At 36.7% G+C, this 23968-nt stretch overlaps 2 protein-coding genes across 2 annotated transcripts in view; one reads left to right on the top strand and one right to left on the bottom strand.

Annotated features, from left to right (window-relative positions):
* LOC115429308 (MAM domain-containing protein 2-like) overlaps positions 1-123 on the bottom strand; it is a 43757-nt gene extending 43634 nt beyond the window's left edge. The window contains 1 exon segment of the mRNA XM_030148635.1: positions 111-123. The gene's annotated coding sequence lies outside the window, so the exon portion shown is untranslated.
* A 14966-nt stretch (positions 124-15089) lies between these two features.
* LOC115429306 (amyloid-beta A4 precursor protein-binding family A member 1-like) overlaps positions 15090-23968 on the top strand; it is a 37770-nt gene continuing 28891 nt past the window's right edge. The window contains 1 exon segment of the mRNA XM_030148633.1: positions 15090-15242. The gene's annotated coding sequence lies outside the window, so the exon portion shown is untranslated.

Here is a 23968-nt window from a genome sequence, read left to right as displayed (position 1 = left end):
CACACAATGATACATAAACATTTGTTAAAGACAGGATATTGTTCAAATTTTGGAGTTTGGAACTAAAATTTGAACAATTTCTACAATATCACATCTCTTATTGTTAACACAACTCCAGATCACAGTGGATCTATAAATGCACCAAACATTTAGTAACATGCAGAATATTGTTCAAAGTGCACATTTGGGGTTGTTCATCTTTGTTTTTATTTATGTATTGTTATGTGTGCCTTTGTTTGCCTGCCTCATTGCCTTGTTGCAGAGCTGTGCTGATGGGCTGATTGTGTCCACCTGTTGGGGAACAAGGGCTGGGCCTATATGAAGGGCTCAGTCCCACCTGCTCCTGGCCTCTTCACTTTTGTCCACAGCTCATCAGCAGACCTGTTTGTCTTTTTCCTGTTTTTCTTTTTATTAATAAATCACCTTTTTTTTTTGTATCCAATCTGATTTTTGTGTCCTCTTTTATGTTATGTCTCAGAGCTGGTCATAACAATATTTATTTGTATTTTATTGTGAAAGAATAGATTTGTAAAGGTAAATATTTTCACAGTGTAATTCAATTTTTCCACATAATTTTTCACAAAGAAAATGTGTCATTGTCATTATTTCTGGGTTATTGTGTTGTTATTTTTACTGTAGGTCACATTGGTCTGGATGTGGAACCTGAACCAAAAGGATTTTGGACAACCTGGACTGTTCAGGTTCATTTGTGCACTTTCATCCTGCGGCCGGTATGGAACCTTTGGTGGAACGGATTTGGCCCCCAGGACGCATGTTTGACACCTGTGATCTACACTATGTGGACATAAGTATGTGGACACGTTGAATCCAGGTGTTTCTTTTCTAACAGGGGTCTGGGATCCAAAACAATAATGACTAATGTCAGAATATAGTTTTATATTATGGGATAAATATCACTGCATTGGTTAGTTTGGGTTAAATTGTTATATTTGTTTCCAAAATGACTACGAGATGATTTTTACTACATTTCTCTCAACATTGATTTTGTTTTTTTTATTCATGACTGATTTTAAATGTTCTTCCTCTAAATTTATAAAATATTTTTCCTGATCTGACTGTAAATAATAATTTTCTACCACAACTAACCATCTACTTTCTTCACATTTCACTGTGGAAGAAAAATCTACCATTAAACTTCAAGGAAATATGGATGTTTTTATCTTAAATCCTCATGAACAGGACATCTGACAGCTGTAGACATGATGTGTCCCAATACTTTTGTCCATATAGTTTGTATTCTGCACAGGCTGCACATTCGTCCTGTTTGGAGAAGTCAAATGTTCTAATTTTTTTTTTTTTTTTTTAAACAGGAAAACAGATTCCATGGAGAGGTCGACGCCTCACATAAAGCTGTAATGTATGGAGTTAATTTCCTGCTAAAGCTTCACAAACTGAAGATTCACTGACACGAAAATACAACATGATTAAATCACTAATGTGCTTGGGTTTGCAGATATTGTACCTGTCATAATAGGTTTTTAATAGAGAATCTTAAAAACCAGCAGTTTTTACACTAACCTATAGCACCACCTGCTGTTGTGGAGGAGAATTACACAAGACAGTGCCAGAGGTCAGGTGGTAGTTTTGGTTTTCATTGGACATGTTTTTCTCATTTATAAGACATGATCTAGTTTGTTAATGAATCATAAATTATTTTAAATACACTACACTTGTTTTAGTGGCAAGTTTGTATGTTCTCCAAAATAAAATGCATTTATTTGCAAAGACAGGTGTTTGTATATGAATCACAGGACATTTTTTTGTAACTTTAATCTTTATTGAGTTTTATGTACAATTATAACAGTAACCTAAAAAAAAAAAGACCAAAACAAACACACAAAACAAAAAACACCAGCAAAAATAACAGACAAACAATAGAACAAATGAGTATAAAAGAAAAACAATGTGCCCAGGTAGCAACTTCTTATTTTCTCAGTATTTATAATGATTAATTTTCACACTTTTCAGTCAATAATAATCTTCAATGACTGTATTATTAGTTGCATTTTTCATTTTTATTTTGCTTTTGCTATTTAAGTTTAGTTTTCTTTTTTTTTACACTTATTTTTTTATTAGTCGTTTTATCTTTTTTTTTTTTTTTCATATAACAATGACAACACAAAAACAAAACAAACAGCAATCAGCAATAAGTCTTAGTCATCGTTCAAAAGACAAAATTAACAACTGGCAACAGCATGCAGCATCATCTAATCCAGGGGTGTCAAACTCATTTTAGTTCAGTTCCACATTCAGTCCAATATGATGTCCAGTGGGCCGGACCAGTAAAATAATAACAGTGAAAAAAGTCACATTATATTATGAAAATGTTTACATCAACAAAGTTTCCTTACAAATCTGAATAACATGAACAATCTAAAATGTCTTTTTTTTTTTTTTTTTAATTTATTGATTTATTCAGAACATGCAATGAAATTTAACATATATACGAACTACCAAAACATACATAATAATACAAATATTAAGAATCTTAACAATCTGAGACAGAAGAACAGCACAGTAGTTCCATTTACATGCCTGAAAAGGGGTGGGAAGAAGTGCAACTTAAGAAAAATAAGTGCGATTTTAACAATATTCTGCCTCAGTTTATCATTTACACATGTACATTACCATTTACATTACAATTACAAATACACAAAACATTTAGTAACGAGCAGAATGTTGTTAACCCTTTCATGCATGAATTATGAAAACCTTAATGGGTCAAAACACAGTAATGTCCAGTCAGAGAGCACATTTTAATTGATTGCTATTCCAACGTTTATTTCACTATAAAGTAGCTCTTTGTTTTGGATAATCCCTTGTGGTCTAACTAAAGGAAAAATGAATTTAAAAGTAAAAATGTGGGTCAAATTATCTCTAAAATGTCCTGTCAGAGATTTTGAATACTGTGTTTTGACCCTTGTCAAGTTTTTTTTTTCCCTGAGTGTTTTTATTCCTCTTTAGGCCTGAAAAAAACAATGCAATTGAAAGATTTTTTATGTACCTATTTTTCATGGAGTTGCAAAAAATATCCAGTCAGCTGGACATCATGCATTTAATTTTTGAAGCAAAGAAACATGTATTTACTGATACACTGTGTGAAAACTATGAAATATATTTTTTTAATGCTGCTAATCTGATGTTTTTTCACATTTTAACATACTGTAATATTAGTTATTACTCACTTTATGGAGATAATATGCAAAAAAAAAACAAAAAAACCCTGCAGTCTAAAATCAATAACAAGCAACTGATATACACTCAAACAAGTTAGCGCAGATCAGGTTTATCAAAACCGCAAAGTTACAGTAATGGTATGAATTAGGGCTGACAGATATATTGTTATTGTATCTATATCTAGATATGAATATTGAAGATATTAATATCAAAAAAGCAACAATATAAACGATATAGATTTCCCCCGCACTCGCCCTGCATGTACAGTTCTGGAAGTCACATCAAATTTCATTTTTATGATTGCCCTTGAATGCACCGCTGAGGCCAGCCAACCACAAACCTTATGTTGATGACTGACAGTCAGTTCTTATAAATAAAACTGCACTTTCCACATTCTTTTGTATTATGAGGTTTGTATTTTTCTGAAATATGCTTGGTTTTCACCAAACCCGTAGTCATATCGTATCGTATTGATATCGAGATATCTGGCATGAATATCGAGATATGAAATTTTGTCCATATCGCTCAGCCCTAGTATGAATGTCAGTGTATGGGATGATGCATAGGCGTCCACTGTGTTGGCTGATATGGAACTAAAACAATAAAATCCATGAATATACAATAGAACAGCTGGAGAAGAACTGTCTGCTGTAGTGACCACTGTGCATGAAAGGGTTAAAATGACATTTGCTTCTTTAAAGACATTTCAGGTTGTTCATATTTGTTTGGGTTTTTCCCATTTTTTGTAGAAGGATAGTTTGTAAATGTAAATATTTTCATGTGATTTTACTTTTTTTTTTTTACACTAAATAAAAGAGAAGATTTGACATTTTCATTATTTATAGGTTATTATGAGACTATTTTACTGGTTCTGACCCACTGTAGATTGAACTGGCCTGTATGTGGAGCCTGAATTAAAACTATGTTGACTCCACTGATTGTTAATATCTTCAGTGTAATTTTTGCATTTCACAAATTCATCTCACAAGGCCGGATCGGACCCTTTGGCGGGCTGGATTTGGCCCACGGGCCGCATGTTTGACACCTGTGATCTAAGCCATTCATATCAAATTTGAGCAGTAGTCCTCTGTATGTGTCCAATCCCACAATAATTGTCCTTAAAAAAGTCAGTCCATTTACTCACAGGACATTTGTGAAAATATTTAGCGTGTTTGTTCTGTTTTAACAGGATGTTAGCGCAGTATTGGCGTCAGGAGTGTGACTCGTGCCAGATATTTTAGATAAATCTCGGTCCAATATTGACTTAAGGAGCGTCAAAGCCAGAACATGTGCTTCTAATTTGTTGGGGTTTGTCGACTCAAATCAGAGACACGTCCTGGAATAGTTTGGCTTCAGTGTTCTGAGACCGATGGAGAAACTTAAACTGAGTGAAATCACTTTGGTACAAATACAGAATCTGTGTAAAATCAGACATGAGAATATGTTTAATAAAAGAATGTGAGAATAAATAAAGGAGTCTTTAGAGTCAGTGGACGCTTTGATGAACATCCTCATGATCAGTGAATTAAATATAGGAAAATAGCTGACTTACACTGAAAAATGCAAAATACGTTAAGATTAGTTAAGATAAGACTTTATTTATGCCACCATGGGGAAATTTCACAGTTAACAGCAACAACAACAAGCAATCACAGAAAGAAAGAAAAACCACATGAGTGAAAATGAAAAATATAAAAAGAAAAATAAGAAAATAGGTATTTATATAAATATTTATACAAATAAAGAATTTGAATTAAAAATTAAATATTATTTTACATATTTACATTGTCATGGCTGCACATGCAGAGATTAATATAATAAATGGTGATAAATGTTGACAAAAAATAATTTGAAAGTTGCCATGAAAATAGTTCTGGGTCTAAATAATAATAATAATAATAATAATAATAATAGACTAGGTCTAATAGTTCTTGTGTTAAACACTAAAACTCCATCACAAAAAAGGCATTTCAGGAAGGTTAAAGGCCTAATAGAAAAGTAATGACATGAAGAAAATAAATCTAACTTTATTTTAATTGGAATCAGAAGACGCAATTAATCCAAGAAGGAAATTATTGTATTATTATATAATAAGATGCAACAGCAAATTATAACCTGTAACAAGTAAAATAGTATCAAATAGCACTGAAAAAACTGACACTGGTGAATTAGTACAAATAAATAAGTAAAATAATACATAAAAACATGTAGTTTTATGAAATAATACATTCAATTAAAATATTCGAACTTTCTTAAATAATCTACTGATATAAAAATCTACAGATATAATCAGTGTGTGAGTCTCATGTCTATTGTGTGTGCTCCTGCTGTTTACTTTATTATCAGTCATGTGTGTATATTTTGTTTCAAACATATATTTACTGTGATGTAGAATGCATTTCCAGGTCGACTATTGAAACGTGTGTTTGGTTTCCGTTCTCTGACAGTGGTTCATGTTCATGAGTGGATGACCAGAGGATCAGACCAGTTTGGAACCATGGTCTGGGTCTGTTCTGAACTGGTCTGACTGTGGATCAGACCAGTTTGGAACCATGGTCTGGGTCTGTTCTGAACTGGTCTGACTGTGGATCAGACCAGTTTGGAACCATGGTCTGGGTCTGTTCTGAACTGGTCTGACTGTGGATCAGACCAGTTTGGAACCATGGTCTGGGTCTGTTCTGAACTGGTCTGACTGTGGATCAGACCAGTTTGGAACCATGGTCTGGGTCTGGTCTGAACTGGTCTGACTGTGGATCAGACCAGTTTGGAACCATGGTCTGGGTCTGTTCTGAACTGGTCTGACTGTGGATCAGACCAGTTTGGAACCATGGTCTGGGTCTGTTCTGAACTGGTCTGACTGTGGATCAGACCAGTTTGGAACCATGGTCTGGGTCTGTTCTGAACTGGTCTGACTGTGGTTCAGACTGTGGATCTGCAGTGGGTGTGTTCCAGAATGAGGCCAGTGGGTTTAGTGCGTGATCAGACATGAGGAGCCGTCATGTGCTGCTATCAAACATTTATGTGTGTTAATTGCAGCAGTGGGTTTAGTTCAGGCTGTGGAACACGCAGGATACCTTCATTCATGTATGTAGACAGGAAAGATCACAAATGACACTGGTCTACAGTTGTTGTTTTTTTAGAAATTATCTGCTCCAGAGTTTAACCCTTTAACACCAGACGTATCATATTTGACACATGAGTTTTGAAGCCCTCGACATGATCAGTGTGATATTTATTTTCTTGAAAAACCTGAAGTATACAATTAGATACATGCAATACACAGATAATCCACCAGGGGGAGGCGTTCATTCACCAGAGGCCTTTAGTGACACTACAAGACTGACATTAATGAAGAAGGAGGAAGAACTGGGACCATTTAGAAAAGGAACGAACAATGTGTCAGACATGTTTGTGTTAGATTATGGTTTTGTTTGTTCAAAAATAATAATATTTGAGCATCGGATTTCACAAAAAAAAAAATGAATTGTGCATTCAGACCTGCTGTCTGACCCAAAACTGTATCTTGGAAATTTGAGCCAAGCAGCATTTTTGACTTGATTTTTCTTTATCAGTGACACACACAGTAAAATGTCACTGCTTTTATTGTGGAATGCAGTGTTATAAATGTGTTCTCTGAGAATAGATCAGCAGGACTGGACTCATGAAGTACAGGCCTGTGACATGAGTTAATACCATCAGCCATGACGTTACCTCAGCTAAACTCTGCTGACCTCATTCTCCATGTTACACTGTTTCTGCTGTTTTTTATTGGATCAGGTTTTAAAAATGTGTGACAGGGAAGAGACGCTGGAACACTTTGGATGTGAAACAGGAATGGGAAAAAGAACTAGGAATATGTGTCTCAGGGGAGGAACGGGTTAATATCTGGAGAACTCAACAGTTAACTACTTCTTCAAGAACATGGAGGGAACATTACTGGAAAAATAAAATTAGGTTTTTCATAACTCCTAAAATTACAGCTAAATATGTGTACAGAGCAAGGTTATTATCGTTGACGAAAACTAACGAAATGATGGAAACTAGAATTGAAAAAACATTTTCGTTAACTGAAATAAATAAAAACTAGAATTAAAAGAAAGAACGATAACTAACTGAAACTGTATTGTGTGTTTACAAAACTAACTAAAACATAAAAATTATGGAGAAAATTCCCTTGGTTTTCGTCTTTGTCAATGTCAGATTGATACGAAATTGATTTATTTCGCTCCAGCAATTTTATCTAGCGGCACCATACGACACTTTTTGGTCCGTCACTTGTGTTCACTTGTGGTTTCCAGTCGTCTTCTGATCCCCACTCTACCTGGAAACATGGAGACTAAAGTTGGGAGAAAGCAGCAGAGTCCTGTCTGGGATTTATTTGAATATGACGACAGAGAAGAAGAGAAAAGAGGCGACAAAACTAAAATGAAACTAAAACTAAACATTTAGAAGTGTAGAGTAGTTTCAGGACAAGAATGACAAAAGTTACACATTCCTTCCATGTCAGAAAATCAAGACAAAATAGCGTTGGAGGGAATATCCGTTATGTAAAATCTTGAGATGTATAATTCTAATTTTGTTTGTAATACAGTATTTATATGGTAATGTCCATGCTTTTTTGACCACTCAATTTTAGAGAAACTTATTCTTTAAAGGTTAACCAGAAGTGAATAACTTAACCCATTTAGCCCTATCAGCCTGCCCGCAGGCTGAAAAAATTATATTAATATTCATCTACTATAAAAATATAATAAATCAGGACAATGAATGTTTTTTTCAACTTTTGCTCAAAGTTTAGACCCTAATGTTAATAAAAGTACATCAAAAGTGTATTTTAGTGCAAACTTTAATGTTCAAACATGATTTTTAATCTTTGTGGGGTGAAATATACGCTATTAAAAATCTCCGACACGAACAATTAATTTATGCATATCATCGTCAATCCAGCCGAAAAAAAAACAGGCGAGGATAAAAAATTCCAATTTCTCTTTTAGTTTGTTCCAGTTTACTCAGGCATAGTAATAGATACAATATTTTAGACAATGGGAATAGATTCTGTGAGGTCTGTAAATGTCCACAGACACCAAGAACATCCATATGAACCTTATTATTGTGCAGTCATTCTTCATTTACTTTGGGTATGTCTGTTTAGGCGTTTTCCCCTGAAAATATGGTCAGGGTTTAACAGGTTAAAGTCATCAGCATGTCCATCCCATAATTTCACATTCACAACCGAAATACATCTGGACTTCACATTTGTCCTCACTGTCCTACATTAAAAAAATATAAAGACCTTAAATTATAGTTACTCTGTCTTAATTTAAAGAACTCTTGAATGGTAGATATCAAACTGGAAGAAAAATCCAGGGCACTCTCCTTAAATATTAAAATGCCTTTATTAACATTACTGCCATGTTAATAAAGGCATTTTAATGTTTAAGGAGAGTGCTGTGGATTTTACTTCCAGTTTGATATCTACTTTATGAATCCTTTTTTCCAAAGAGCACCTGGAACAGACTCTTTTTTGGTCCAAGAAGCATTCCTTCCCATCAATTTTTTGAATTCTTGACTAGTATTTGGAACAATATTACACGACTAAAACCAATTGTTAGTCACAAAGGTGTTTTATGGTCAGTGTATCCCAAATGTCCCTTATGTTTGTTTTGTATTGTACAGAAATCAAACGATAAAAAATAAAGTGTAAAAAAATTAAAAACTTTTAAAAATGTCTCACCGAGGCGTCTACAATCGCCCAAAAGTTCACCAACTGTGTTTCCTGATCTGAGAGGGATGTAAAGCTGTGTGGCGGTAACAGATGGGGCGCCATGGTTACCGTTCCTCCACGTCGTCTCCATGCTCCATCACATGTTGTTGTCACAGTAACGGCTGCTCTGGTGGGAAAATACATTGGACTGGTTTGACGGTTTTAGGATAGATGCATGAACTTCAACACTGTAAGCCCGGATAAGAGGAGTTTACTCAAAAAATTTAAGGCAAGTGATTGCACTTAAATGATTTGAGTAATGATCGACTAATCAATTGGTTTAAGTAGGTTCAACTTTAATGCTAAAAGTATTGAACTTAAACTATTAAGTAGAAAACACTAAAAGACAAGTTATTTACACTTTAAATCTGTTGTAAAATCAACCCCACTATCCAACCATTCAACTCAGCATTTTAGCTTACACTGACTAATTTACTCAATTGCAGCCAGATTAATTTATCTTTGATTAAACAACTTTTTGTAAGATAATCAAACTCAAAATCCCATTCCTAATCTAAACAGTTACGAAATTATTCATCTTACTATATTGTAGCATGAATGGAAGTTAAACAAAGTCATTTGTAAGATCAGGAATAGCTTTTAATTTGACAAAACATTAAGATTTCCATTGTACTACAACAGTCTCCGATGAACAGTAAATCCATAGTTCTTCCTCTGGCTCTGACTCATGGTGCAGCTCTACAAAAATACAAACACAAAAAGGCAAATAAACACTGACATACACACATTAAATCCAAATTAACTCTAACACCACAACCCCGCTGAACCCCTGCACAGAAAAAGAACACATTTTCAACAACATGCCCAATACCCACAATGCAATGCGAAGATAAAAAGGTGTGGTCAGGACTAAAACTTAGTGATTTAATTCCATTCAACTTAAACTTTTTCGTACTTTCAACTATGTCTATAAATTAGTAGAATATACTGAACATTTTATAGTAACATCATAAAACAAATCATTTAAGTGCATTTGTAATTAAAGCATTTTTAGTAAATACAAAGTCCAGGCTTGCAGTGTATATTAACTTATCAGTGTCAGACACACAGAACTAACAACTGTATGATTCTGGTGACTGTAACTGTAATGTCAAATGTTTTACTCAAAGTCAGTGACATTAATTAATATATTACTAATATAATTACAGAAAAAAAACCTTAAAGACGTGACCTGCTCTAAACCACCTGAAGAGAACTGCGTGTTAATATATAAGCATATCACATACATTCCACTGACATGTTTCAGAGGACCTGTCAGAATCATGAAGCGTCTTTTAAAATATTTAACCTTTAAATGAGTCCAAACATGCATAAATTATCAGCTGTACTGTATGTACATCATGACAGTAACCACAAATGGAACCATAAGGCATTTCTTATTCTTTAAAATTTAATGGATTCTGTTGAATTACCAGCAAATACTAGCTTGTTATTCAGTCATATGTACTGTAGATTAGAAACTAACAGAGAAAAGATATACCTAAAATATATTAAACCTAAACCTAAGATATATTAAGGTCTGTTAGACTTCATGGTTTATCCAGCGGCACCATTGACAACATTATATATTATGTAAAATGTCTTGCACGTTAAATACTATCACTAACGTGCAAGTTTTAAAACAGTTGTGTTCAATGTATAGGTCTAAAGTGTTCTCATTTTAACCCTTTCATGCATAATGGTCACTCCAGTGGACAGTTCTTCTCCAGCTGTTCTCTTGTATATTAATGGATTTAGTTTTTTTTAGTTCCATATCAACCAACACAGTGGACACTTATGCATCATCTCATAAACTGCAATTCATACCATTACTGTAACTTTGCTGTTCTTGATTGGTTCTTGAGTGGAAATCAATTGTTAATATTTATTTTTTGCATATTATCTCCATGAACTGAGTAATAACTAGAAGTAGAATATGTTAAAAATATGAGAAAACATCAGATTAGCTGCATTAAACATGATTTCATTTCACTGTTTTCATATCACTTTATGATATTGAGTTTTAAATACATGTTTCTTTGCTTCAAGAATAAAATTCATGGTGTAGCTGAGTGGACATTTTTGTAAATCTATGAAAAAAAAAACCTCAATCTCATTGTTTTTTTCATGTCTAAGGAGGAATAAAAACACTCAAAAAACAAACAAACAAACAAAAAACCTCAACTAAGGTTCTCATAATTCATGCATGAAAGGGTTAACATAGCCATTTTCTGCTAGAACAGGGGTGTCAAACTCATTTTAGTTCAGTTCCACTTTCAGCCTAATATGATCTAAAGTGGGCCGGACCAGTGAAATAATATAAATAAAAGGATAAGAACTTATAAATAATGTCAACTCCAAAGTTTTCTTCTATGTTTTTAAGTGAAAAAAAGTCAAGTTCCATAATGAAAATGTTTACATCTACGAACCGTACTTGAACATAACAAAAACAAATATGAAGTATGTGGAATTGTACCAATATTCTGCTTCTTACTAAGTGCTTTGTGTATTTGTAGCTCTACTGTGATCTGTAAGTTGTGATGCACATGTATAAATGATAAACTAAGGCGTAATATTGTTCAAATTGCATTAAGAAATTTCCGGTTATTCACATTTTTTGTAAAAGGCTAGTCTGTAAATGTTAACATTTTTGTGTAATTTTCCTTTTTTTTTTACACTGCAACAAAAAGAAAAATTTGTAGTTTTCATTAATTCTAGGTTATTCTGATAGTATTTTACTGCTCTGACCCACCTGAGATTGAACTGACCTAAAATGATTCTAACATCCTTGATTGTTAATGTCTTCAGTGTAATTTCTGCATTTCACACATTCATCCCAGGGGCCAGACTGGACCCTTTGGCGGGCCAGTTGTGGCCCCTGGGCCGCATGTTTGACACCTGTGTACTAGAATATCGTGGACCACATTTCTGGAATAATCTACGACCTGAACTTCAATCAACATCTTCTTCATCATTATTTAAAAAGCATCTGAAAAGGACTCTAATTTACGAAAATAAAATGTAAAGCTGTATATCATTTGATTTGTATTTCTGTTATTTTCCTTAGATTATTATTTCAGTTATATCGTATTTTTAATTCTTTTTTTTTTTTTTTTCTCCTGTGTATTGTTTATTTCCGGGGAGGTATTTACATAAGCCTTTTTTGGCTTCTGTTCTCTCCTGCACAACGGTGTTACTTGCATAAAAACTGTTTTTTAAATTTTTCTCTTGCTGTTTATGACAATAAAAAAAGAAAATAATAATAATGTTGTACTTCTGTGTTTTCAGGGACTCTAATTATCACTTCACTGCCTCCTGACAGATCAATAACTGAACGATAACAAATGATGAACATCTAGAAGAGGGTCCCTGGACCAAACAACATGTGGTAACTGTCAGGTACTGTTAGACACTTCAGCTACTATTACTGTTAATTACAGCTACATTAATGAGGGTTACATGATCAATAAAGGTGTGAATTCAGTCTAAAATATTAGTGTTTTTCTGAGTAGATGTCAGGGTGAAAGACTGAGATTTTGAATTCACTAAGCCTGGCATGGGAAAATAACATGTTAGCCATCAACAATAATGTTAGCTTGGACGTGACTAAATGCTAATGATTTATCACCAAAAGAAAAGAGCAAAACTCCATCGAAATCCAGAGTGGCATCGAACCATATTTCAAGTGAAAAAAAAACAAGAAAAAACTAACTGTAGCTTTCAACTACTTATTTGCTGTCATTAAGAGATGCTAATGTTTGCTAGGAAGTAGTTGAGGGTTAATGTTAGCAATTGAATTAATAGAAAAATAACAACTAGGAAATGGTTATTGTATAAATATGGTTCAATGCCCCTCTGAAAACCCTGTGGACCATGAAAATCCAGTTTCTGAACAGACATATGGTAGTGAAATGCTAATGCTAGTTTGGTTTCCCAGTTCTTTCTCAGGTAAACTTTATTTTATCTGTAAACCAGTTCAACTGAACCAAGTGGACAGAAAGAATAAATTGTGAAAATTATATACAAATGAAAAGGATGTTGAAAATGTCAAGTTCCAAATAATGAAAAACTGAATTAAAAAATTTTGCTGTATTTTTTATTTTTTTTTAACTATTTAAATATCAATTTACAAACATTGTCAAACATTTAACATATAACACAACACATACGATACATGAGACTACAGATACAAAAATAGAATACAATCATAAAGTCAGTATGTATACAGAATACATTTTCAATCATTCATATACAAAAAATAAAAAAATAAAAAAAAAAATAATTTCTCATCTAAAATTTCACTAAATGTCAAATGATACATTAGATATCTTATCATAGCTATCAAGAAATGTCCCTTTTTTAAAAATTATTATTATTGTTACTAACTAGGGCTGATGATTTTAAAAGTGAGTTAAATTTAATTAAAAATGGGGAAAGGTTGATTTTTGCTGTATTTTTTATTTATTTATTTATTTATTTATTTATTTTATTTCCAAAACATTTTACACACATAGACCAGAACATGGCATGGAGAAAAAAAACACAACATAACATAATGCTTGAGGTGAGGCAGGAAGAGTTTTGCTGTATTAAGCTAGCTCACATACTTGTTAAAACGTCAGTCCCGGTGCTCATTTTGAATTAGCATAGATAGCATCAAAACATGGATTTGGTTTTGGGGTTTATTTATTTATTTCCTCTTTATTTGCATTTTGTTATTTTCCAAATACTGACAACTTCACCCACAAGGAAGGTATATTTAAGAAAGAATCTTTTTAGCTGACTTTACCAACTGACTGGGGCTAACTGATGTAGCTAAATGTAACAGCTAAACTAAGGCTAAATGTCTTGTCACACCGGAAGTGCAATTTTTGCACATCAAATAATATTTTCCTAACTACTTTTCTGCCAATCGACTTCAGTATCTTTAAGGGTGTAGGTTTGTTAGTGAATATAAATAATGAAAATTATATAAAAATGAAAAGGATATTGAAAATGTCAAGTTCCGAATAATGAAAAACTGAATTAAAAAAAGTTTTGCTGTATTTAATTAAGCTAGCTCACGTAATTGTTTGAAACGTCACTTCCGGTGCTCATTTTGAAATTGCATAGATAGCATCAAAATGTGTATTTTTGGGTATATGGTGTATATATATTTTTGTGTTTATTTCCTCTTTATTTGCATTTTCTTATTTTCCAAATACTGACAACTTCACTAAGAAGGAAGGTATATTGAAAAAGAAAGAATTATTTTAGCTGACTTCACCAACTGACTGAGGCTAACTGATGTAGCTAAATGTAACAGCTAAGCTAAGGCTAAATGTCTTGTCACACCGGAAGTTCTATTTTTGCACATCAAATAATATTTTTCTAACTACTTTACTCCCAGTAGACTTCACTATCTTTAAGGGTGTAGGTTAGCTAATGTGGGGTCACATGTACGCAATTAAATGGCACATGGTGGCGATTTTCGTATTTTATATTGGCTAGCTGTAAATACCACTAGCTAGCCAATCATTTAGCCAAGCTATAAAGTGTGTAAAATGTACACCTTTATTGTTTTTGTTCACTGCTGCGTCACATCTGCGGTCACTGCCATGATTGGGTTTGTGCTTTTACAGGTGTGTTAGTTCTCCAGGTAAATCTTGTTGAGACTATTAAGTGGCAGCCGGTGGCGATTTTCTTATTTTATTTTGGGCTAGCTGTGAATACCACTAGCTAGCCAATTATTTAGCCTAGCTATTATGCTAATAGAGACGGTAAAAGTGTGTAAAATGTACATCTTTATTGTTTTTGTTCACTGCACTGTCACTGCCATGACTGGGTTTGTGCTTTTACAGGTGTGTTCTCCAGGTAAATCTTGATGAGACTATTAAAGACCGCCGGCTCCGGACAGCGACGCCGTGGTCGGTTTGGGGCAGTGAAGGGGCCGCAGCAGCCTGATGGAGGTGGAGATGGAGTAGGTGGGACCGGGCTGGGGCTCCACTCGTGTCGGATCCGTGTTTGTGTGCGTGTGCACCACCAGCACCACCACCGGCAGCATCCATCAGCAGTGTTTGTAAAGGCGCTTTGTGCATGGCTAATCCGCTCTGATGTCACGATGCAGGAGGAGGGGCTGAGCTCTCCGCTTTAATCCGACCAAGTTGTCAGGACTGGAGGGACAGGCCGAGCCGAGCTGAGCTGAGCCGAGCGAAGGAGCACAGCAGCGGGCACGGACAGGAAGGGATGAGGATGTGGTGTTTAGCAGCCGGAGCCGGGCCTCTTCTGCACTGACAGGCAGGTAAAACACACACCGGGACACGTCCGGACCGATCGGCGGAGGGGGGGAACCGGGCTCAGGGCGGAGGGAATGGAAGCTCCCGGTCGGATGTGGGCAGGTTCGTCCAGCCGATGGCGGATCTGACACCTGCGGAGATTAAAGCCAGATCCACCGGAGGCTTTTAGACAGGTGACAGTCTGCTGCTCGGTCAGGATCTTATAGAAACACATCTTTATAAACGGGTCCCAGGCGTAGATTCAGTGAAACAGCTGATGGAAAATGTCAGGATGCATGTTGTACAATAACACGATGTTTAGTCGGGAACTGCGCCCTGGTTTCATAATCGCATTAAAAATAGCAATAATACAGGACTGATCTCTAATTGATTGTGAGCCCAAATCCCAAAAGTAAGAGCTTAGTTGTGTCCTTTTAACAAAATAAAAGAATCGGAGGCCATTGGGGGGAGATTTTAGAAGCCGGCCTTCAAAATAAAAGCCAGCTGGGCACTTGATCATGTTTTTAATCCATCCTCCAGAGTCATGTCTGTAGTCTACATGTAAACACAATGTAAGAAAATCCCAACATGGAGCATATGCTGGATGTCGGAGCGTGACTGTCATTGTGTGATGTGTGTGTGTGAGATGATGAATCATACACTGAGTCAGATGATGCTGAGAGGATGAGCACAGATACACACCAGAGCCTTGTTTTTAACAGGGAGGGACAAGGCTTTTCATCAACAGTGCTCGTAAATGATAAATCATTTAGAGAAAAGCAGCAGCAGTTTATCTATTTACTTGTTTTAGCACAGGGGTGTCAAACATGCGGCCTGTGGGCCAAAACTGGCCCTCCAAAGGGTCCAATCTGGCCTGGGGGGGAAATAAAGGGGGTGTCGAACTGGTTTTAGTTCAGGTTCCACATACAATACAATATATTCTCAAGTAAAATAACAGAATAATAACATAAATAATGACAGCTTGAAATTTTCTCTGTTGTAGAGCAAAAAAAAAAACCTTAAATTATGAGAATATTTACATTAACAAACTATCCTTTAACAATAAAATGTGAATAACCTGAAAAAATATGAACAACCTGAAATGTCTGAAGTAAATTAAGTGTAATTTTAACAATATTCTGTCTGTTATTAAATATTTTGTCTTTGTAGATCTGATCTGTAATGCACATGTAGAAATGATAAATTGAGGTATAATATCGTTAAAATTGCACTTATTTTTCTTAAGAAATTTAATGTTTTTCAGGCTATTCACTTTTTTTGTTTGTTTGTTTGGATAGTTTGTAAATGTTAATATTTTCTTAATTTAATGGTTTTTTTGTACTAAAACCAAGAGGTAAATTTGGAGTTGTCATTATTTATAGAATATGATCCATCCGTCCGTCCATCCATCTTCTACCTCTGATCTGGGGCCGGTTCGCGGAGGCAACAGTCTTAGCAGGGATGCCCAGACTTCCCTTACCCCAGACCCTCCTGTTGCTCTTCTGGGGGGACCCTGAGGTGTTCCCAGGCCAGCCCACAGACATAGTCTCTCCAGTGTGTCCTAGGTCTTCCCTGAGGCCTCCTCCTGGTGGGACATGCCCGGAACACCTCCCCAGGGAGGCGTCCAGGAGGCATCTGAAACAGATGCCTGAGCCACCTCAGCTGACCCCTCTGTATGTGGAGGAACAGCGGCTCTACTCTGAGCTCCTCACCCTTTTAGGTTATTCTGTTATAATTTTACTGGTCTGATCCACTGGAGATCAAATTGGGCTGAATGTGGAACCTGAAAGTAAATGAGTTTAAGCTGCTGATATGTGAAAATTTGCCCCGTTTGTTCCATTTCATCTGGTTCAGAACATTTCTTGAGCCATCCTTAAAGACTATACAGTGAAAAAAAGACTATACAGTGAAGAGCTGTTGAAAATGTATGAACAGACAGTGAACTATGCAGTATTAAATTGTCTGGTCAGACTGTTGAGCTGTTTTTCATCACTGCAGAGAAATGGTGGTTCTCCGATGCATTAGAATCACATTTAGCAACAACTCCTACAACACTGTAATGTTATAAAAGCAGAATACATTAGCATCAGTGGGCCCACTCAGTGGGTTATTCTGATGCACAGTGATGGCGAATGTTCACTCGCATAAATGGAAGAATAAATGACTGTACAGCTATTTGACAAATATGTAGAGCTGTAGACAGGGACAGCAGCAAGAGAGCAAACAAAAAACACTGACGTCTAAGACAGGCGTGTTCAACCCTGGTCCTCCAGATCTACTATCCTGCATGTTTTAGATGTTTCCCTTTTTCAGTCCACCTGACGGTCATTATCAGGCTTCTGCAGAGCTTGATGATAGGCTGATCGTTTGAATTAGGTGTGTTGGAAGAGGAATACTTCTAAAACATGCAGGTCAGCAGCTCTCGAGGACCAGGATTGGACACCCCAGCTCTAAGAAATAAAAACACATAATTTTAAATAGAAGCTGTATTTACAATATTTTAACTGTTTTAAGTTGTTGTCAGATGGTTGTTTCTTCACCAAATTTCCATAACAAGTCAGTGATTTTAATTTGGTAGTTTACATTATTAGCTACATGTTAGCTTAGCTCTGTTTTTAGACTGAAAACAGCCACAGTAAAACCACACGTCACCTCTGTTTTCTGTTCGGTTTGTGTTGTCAATAACTGAACTAAAGATCTGTTTGAATCCAACAAACGAGGTCAGAACTGTCACAGTTTAGTCTGAACTGTGGATCAACAAACGGCGACTTAACAAAGATAAGAACATGCTGTAATAACTTTATCTAAATTATAAAAGCCAAGTGGCCTCTGTGTGTGTGTGTGTGTGTCCAGGGATTCACACAAAATCCGTACAGAGCTGACCGCTGCAGTTTATCATACTTATGAATTTTTGGTCCAGGAACAGACTAGTGAAAACGGTAAGTTGATAGGACCAGTATTTTGGGTGATATTAGTAATTTTCAAATACAGTAGCCTTACAATCACGTTGCTATGGCCTGTACTCTTTGGTGGTGACTGCTGGACAAATGCGCTACAGCATGCACGAATACACAACAGCATAAAAACTACCACATCTAGAACCTGTGGATCCCCGCGGGTCAATGTAGTACCTTCATAAGCCTCAGAATCAAACTGACCCGTGTAGAAGAAACGCTGACATTTCATTCAGAGCTGGAAACAGCAGCTTCTATTTTTATCACTTCTTTTCTTTGACTGTGAAAGTTCCTTTTAATCATTCCGCTTCTTCAACTCAGCCTGTGTTAGTTTTTCTCACCGTGCGAGACCAGCAGCGTGACTCATTACTCTCTCTAGTGGTCACATGCATTCTGATACATCGGCCTGTGAATGTGAATAACAATAAATCAATGTCATATCCCCAAAGAATCTTTAATTTAAACACTGCATTATACTTTTAGGCTATGTTTCAATCAAGGTTATAATAGTTTTGGATTTTTCATTATAGTTTAGTTTTATTTAGTTTTTACTTTTTTTTTCTTCAATTCAGTTCATTTTAATTCATTTTTAGAGCAGGTTTACTAGTTTTTATTAGTTTTTTATTTTCTTCTAAATGCTTAGTTTTAGTGTAGTTTTAGTTTTGTCATATCTTTTCTCTTCTTTGCCGTTGTATTCAAATAAATCCCAGCCAGGACTCTGCTGCTTTCTCCGAACTTTAGTCTCCATGTTTCCAGGTAGAGTGGGGACCAGAAGACGACTGGAAACCACAAGTGACGAGAAGTGACAGATCGTGAAGTGTCATATGGTGCCGCTAGCTAAAATTGCTAGAGCGAAATAAATCGATTTCATATCAGTCCGACATTGACAAAGACGAAAACGAAGGGAATTTTAGCCATAATTTTTATACGTTTTAGTTAGTTTTATAAGCACACAATACAGTTTCAGTTATCTTTTTTTTTTCTTTGAATTATAGTTTTTATTTATTTCAGTTAAAAATGTTTTTTTCAATTCTAATTTTCGTCATTTCATTAGTTTTAGGTAATGATAATAACCTTGGTTTCAATACATTAAGTAGAATTACTCCTCATCTGGTGACTTAAAAGACATAAAGCTTCAGTTTCAGGTAGCAATATTTAATGGAAAAGTATATCTAGTGTAGGAAATGGCTTACTTTTAGGTGGCTACGCTACAGTTTGTGCTCCTGTGTCCACATCGGTATCACTGGTTTGTTTCACTCTTCACCATATTCACCCCCATCCTTTCAGACGATAATGGATTTTTTTTTTTCATGATTTTGAACCTTAGTTAATTTATTAAACTTTCACTTTCATCATTCAGATTTGATTGCTAACCAACCTAGAACACACATGTAACATAATATGCTCAAAGTCTTTAGTTTTTCCCTCAGAAGTAAATGTCAGTGAACACGTCAGTTCCAACAGTGACGAGCCCATGTGTCATTGTGTTGACAACCAAGATGCTCAGTCATGTCAGTACAGCGGAGGAATTCTCTGATGCAAACTTTCTATTATGATGATTGTATATGAGAAGGTTGTACTTTTTATCCGATCGGACATGAGCTACTGTGAAGGCATCGTCATCTTTGTTAGTAATTCCTTCAAACATCCTCTCTAATGAAACTACCTGTCAGATTCACAAAAAAGGTTTTGTATATTCCTTGGGATAATGTCTACAAAGTTTGTTCAGTTTTCAGAAATTTAAATTTTTTTTGACAAATTTCAGAAGTATTCGAAATGTTCCTTTCCTTCTAATGATCCATATTTTGATGGTTTATAACATGTAAATGGTTCCAGATATCAATATAGTTCCTATTGATCACTGATAGGAAGTTATATATATGGACTTTCATTTGGGTCCATGACCTTTGACCTTCAGTGACTTTGAAGGGTCAAACTCAAGGTCACCAATGTCTGTATTTCAACAATTTTCTTCTCCCACAACTACTGGTCGGATTCATTTCAAATTTTTTCTGCATCTTTCTTGGGACAATGTCTACAAAGTTTGTTTAGAGTTTTTAGAAATTTAGATTTTTTGACGGATGATTTGAAATTAAAAATGTTCCTTTCAATCAATCAAGTTTATCAATCAAATTTTATTCATATAGCGCCAAATCATAACAAAAGTTATCTCATGACACTTTACATATAGAGTTGGTCAAGACCAGACTCTGAAGCCAATTTACAGAAACCCAACAGAATCCTCCAGGAGCAAACACTTGTGACTGGTGACGGTGGAAGGAAAACTACCTTTAACAGCAGAAACCTGGAGCAGACCCAGAGTCCTGGAGGAGAGAGAGACTGGTGGAGAAGGGGGGGGAGTAGGGGGAGACACATGGATGCAGCTGATGCACAGAAAACTGAACTAGAACTGTCAAAAGTAGATCAGCTGGAGTTAGTATAATTACTAGGAACCAGAACAAAGGTCCATGACTGTTAATATTACTACTACAAATACAAGTACTACTAGTGAATATACTACTACTACAAATAAAAGTACTAACATCGGATATACTACTACTACAAATACAAGTACTAACAGTGGATATATTACTATAACTATATAATAAACACTATCATAACTATATGGATAAGTGAGTGATGATGATGAAGGCAGGAGAGAGGCAGGACCACAGCAGCAGGTCCAGAGATGATCCAGGGAAAACCTGTGATGATCCAGGGACAACCTGTGAGGTGATAAAGCACAGAGTCTCCGGGGAAGAAGTCAAATCAGTAACATGTATTCACTGGGGCATAAATAGAAGAGAAAATTAGGAGAGAAAAGGTCATAGAGGAGGCGTATCAGAGCAGAGCTCAGTGTATCCAGATGAGTCTCCATCAGTCTGAGCCTATGGCAGCAGAACTAAGAGCAGCCTGAGCCGCCCTAACTATAGGATTCATCAAAAAGGAACGTTTTTAACCTACTCTTAAACATACAGAGGGTGTCTGCCTCCCGGACCAAGGCAGGGAGGTGGTTCCACAACCGTGGAAACCTTTCCTTCTACTGGTCCATATGTTGATGGTTTAGAACATGTAAATGGTTCCAGATATCAGTCTAGTTCCTATTGATCACTGATAGACGTCATGTATGGACTGTGATTGGATGAGTTGAGTTCTCCTCCAGTGAAAGTCCCGCCCATTTCTATTGTGAGATTGATGTGCATCCAGATCACAGGACTGGAACATAGAACAGAACCTGACAACCTCACACATTCAACTGGTTCTGATCCACATAGAACAGACGCTAACGTACAGGGACACAGGAGACTGTTTTTCTTTATGACATCTCTTAATTTTAACACCACAGAGTTGTTAAATGTTGTGGGTGACTGAAGCTTCTCCTGTGTCTGGTTGTTTGGGCTGTGGTGTGAACTGTGGAGCTGTGTGAAGGACAGGGCAGTAAACGGTGTTGGTAGGAGGTGTTTAGCAGACAGTAGGAGCCGTAGATAAGTGTGAGAGGTGGCAGCTGGGCCCTAATGGCTCTGGACACACTTCAGGACTGTGGGCTACAGCTGGTGTGTGAGGACGCTGCCAATACTGCAGTGGGACAAGCTAACAAGCAGATCTGTGTTTGAAGAGCTCACCAAGTAAAGCTGCTGCTAAGATGGTAATAGTCCCACATGTAGATACTCATTAGAGCTGCACGATTTTGGAAAAAACTGACTGTTTATGGAATGACTTCTACTGACATGTCAAGATAATAACCAAATCATCACATTTGTGATTTAATGGAAAAACATGACATTACGTAGGGCTGCACAATATTGGAAAAAACTGACACTGCAATTTTTTTTTAACCCTGCGATATAGTGATTTGAAAAAAATACTCAGGAGGATGGACAACAAAAGTAAATATCAAATTAAACTTTTTTTTTTTTTTCAATTATCAATATCGTATACATTTATTTACAATACTAGCAGCACTGTACTTGTGGTGCCATTGTATGATAGCATGAGAGGCTAAAATCGCCCAGCATACCCCACAACATTTGAATACGGACGTAAAATTGTGTGTAGTAGGTAGTCAGGTAATGTTTCTATTCATTTGGCAAGTTTGGTGGCGTTCGGGGCGAGTGAAGGTCTGTGGTGAGCTTGGACTTGGTCCCAGGTGAGCTGGGACCTGGTCCCAGGTGAGCTGGGACCTGGTCCCAGGTGAGCTGGGGCCCTGTACGTGGTGAGGTCGGATCCGTTCCGAGGTTAGCTGGGACCCGGTCTGTGGTGAGGTGGGACCCTGTTAAAATTGCCCAGCATACCTCCCAACATTTGAATACAGGCATAAAAGTGTGCCTAGTAGGTAGTCAGGTAATGTTTCTATTAATTTGGCGAGTTTGGTGGTGATCGGGCCGGTGAAGGCTGAGGAAAATCCGTACAAACGCCCTCCTGTGCTGCAACATCGATCACACATCAAGCGGATATCGAGCGGACATCGGACAGACACAGAACGCACATTATATAGTAGGATTTACAACATACAGAAAATATTAACTTTGTATTTACATGTATTTTGCATAGATATATGCATTTATTAATTTCAAACTCTGTTTTCATTCTGTCACATTCTGGATTATCTCCGGTTCAAAACACACCAACTTTTATGACATAAATTTGAGAAGTTAAACTTTTTGGGTCACAGCTTTGAGGGATGGTAGCGGGTCCTGAAGCCAGACCAGATGAGAACCACTGGTATAGAGTGTGTTGTGTTATTGTGTGTTTGTGTGTCCATATATGATCACCACCTTAATGGGCTGTAAATCCTTCATCCTGCTGCTTTCACTGTAGTTTGACAGATGGGGCAGCAGTGCTCTGTTCACAGCTCTGAGCGCCATATGTGACCCGGGTAAACCCCTCGACCCCCCCACCCACCCACCCAGAGGGACATTACTCTCCCTGGGAGTCTGCTTAGCTCCTGTTGAGTCTGTGTCTGTTCACACCATGACAGTTTGGTTTCAGATTACAGGATCGACATGAGGCAGGACATTAACCTTTGTCTCCCGTGTCTTCAGTGGGTCCAACTGATTCAGACTCTAAAGCACAGGTGTCAAACATGCAGCCCAGGGGACAAATCCGGCCCGCCAAAGGGTACTGACCCCCCTGTGCAGGACTCTGGTACTGAACCTGTGCAGGACTCTGGTACTGGCCCTGTGCAGGACTCCGGTACTGACCCTATATTGGTGTCTGGTACTGACCCTGTGCAGGACTCTGGTTCTGACCCCTCTGTGCAGGACTCTGGTTCTGACTCCCCTGTGCAGGACTCTGGTTCTGACCCCTGTGTGCAGGACTCTGGTTCTGACTCCCCTGTGCAGGACTCTGGTACATACCCCCCTGTGCAGGACTGGTACTGACCCTGTACTGGACTCTGGTACTGACCCTGTACTGGACTCTAGTACTGACCCTGTACTGGACTTTGGTGCTGACCCTGGTCACAGCCTGTGCTTGTTTTCTCCTCCACTGATTTTCCATCTGAAGCGTCATATTTTACAAACTGTCACATCAGTGTAGTTTGAAAAAGTAATGAGCCTGTTCTGAGAATGTAAGGAGGAAAAAGTACAGATATTTATGCAAAAATGTAGGGAGTAAAAGTAAAAAGTTGCCAGAAAAATTAATACTCAAGTAAAGTACATATACCTAAAGAATCTACTTCTACTTAGTTACTTCCCACCTCTGCTAATATGTGACTGACTCTGAACAGCTGTGGGTAATGTCAGCTGTCAAGGTCATATGTTCATGTATGTGGATATGATGGTTTTGTTTGTGCTGCG

This window comes from Sphaeramia orbicularis, chromosome 12 (genome assembly GCF_902148855.1).
Source record: "Sphaeramia orbicularis chromosome 12, fSphaOr1.1, whole genome shotgun sequence".
Lineage (NCBI taxonomy): Eukaryota > Metazoa > Chordata > Actinopteri > Kurtiformes > Apogonidae > Sphaeramia > Sphaeramia orbicularis.
The sequence above is the reverse complement of the archived record's forward strand: the minus strand, read 5'-3'. Positions and strand labels throughout refer to the sequence as shown.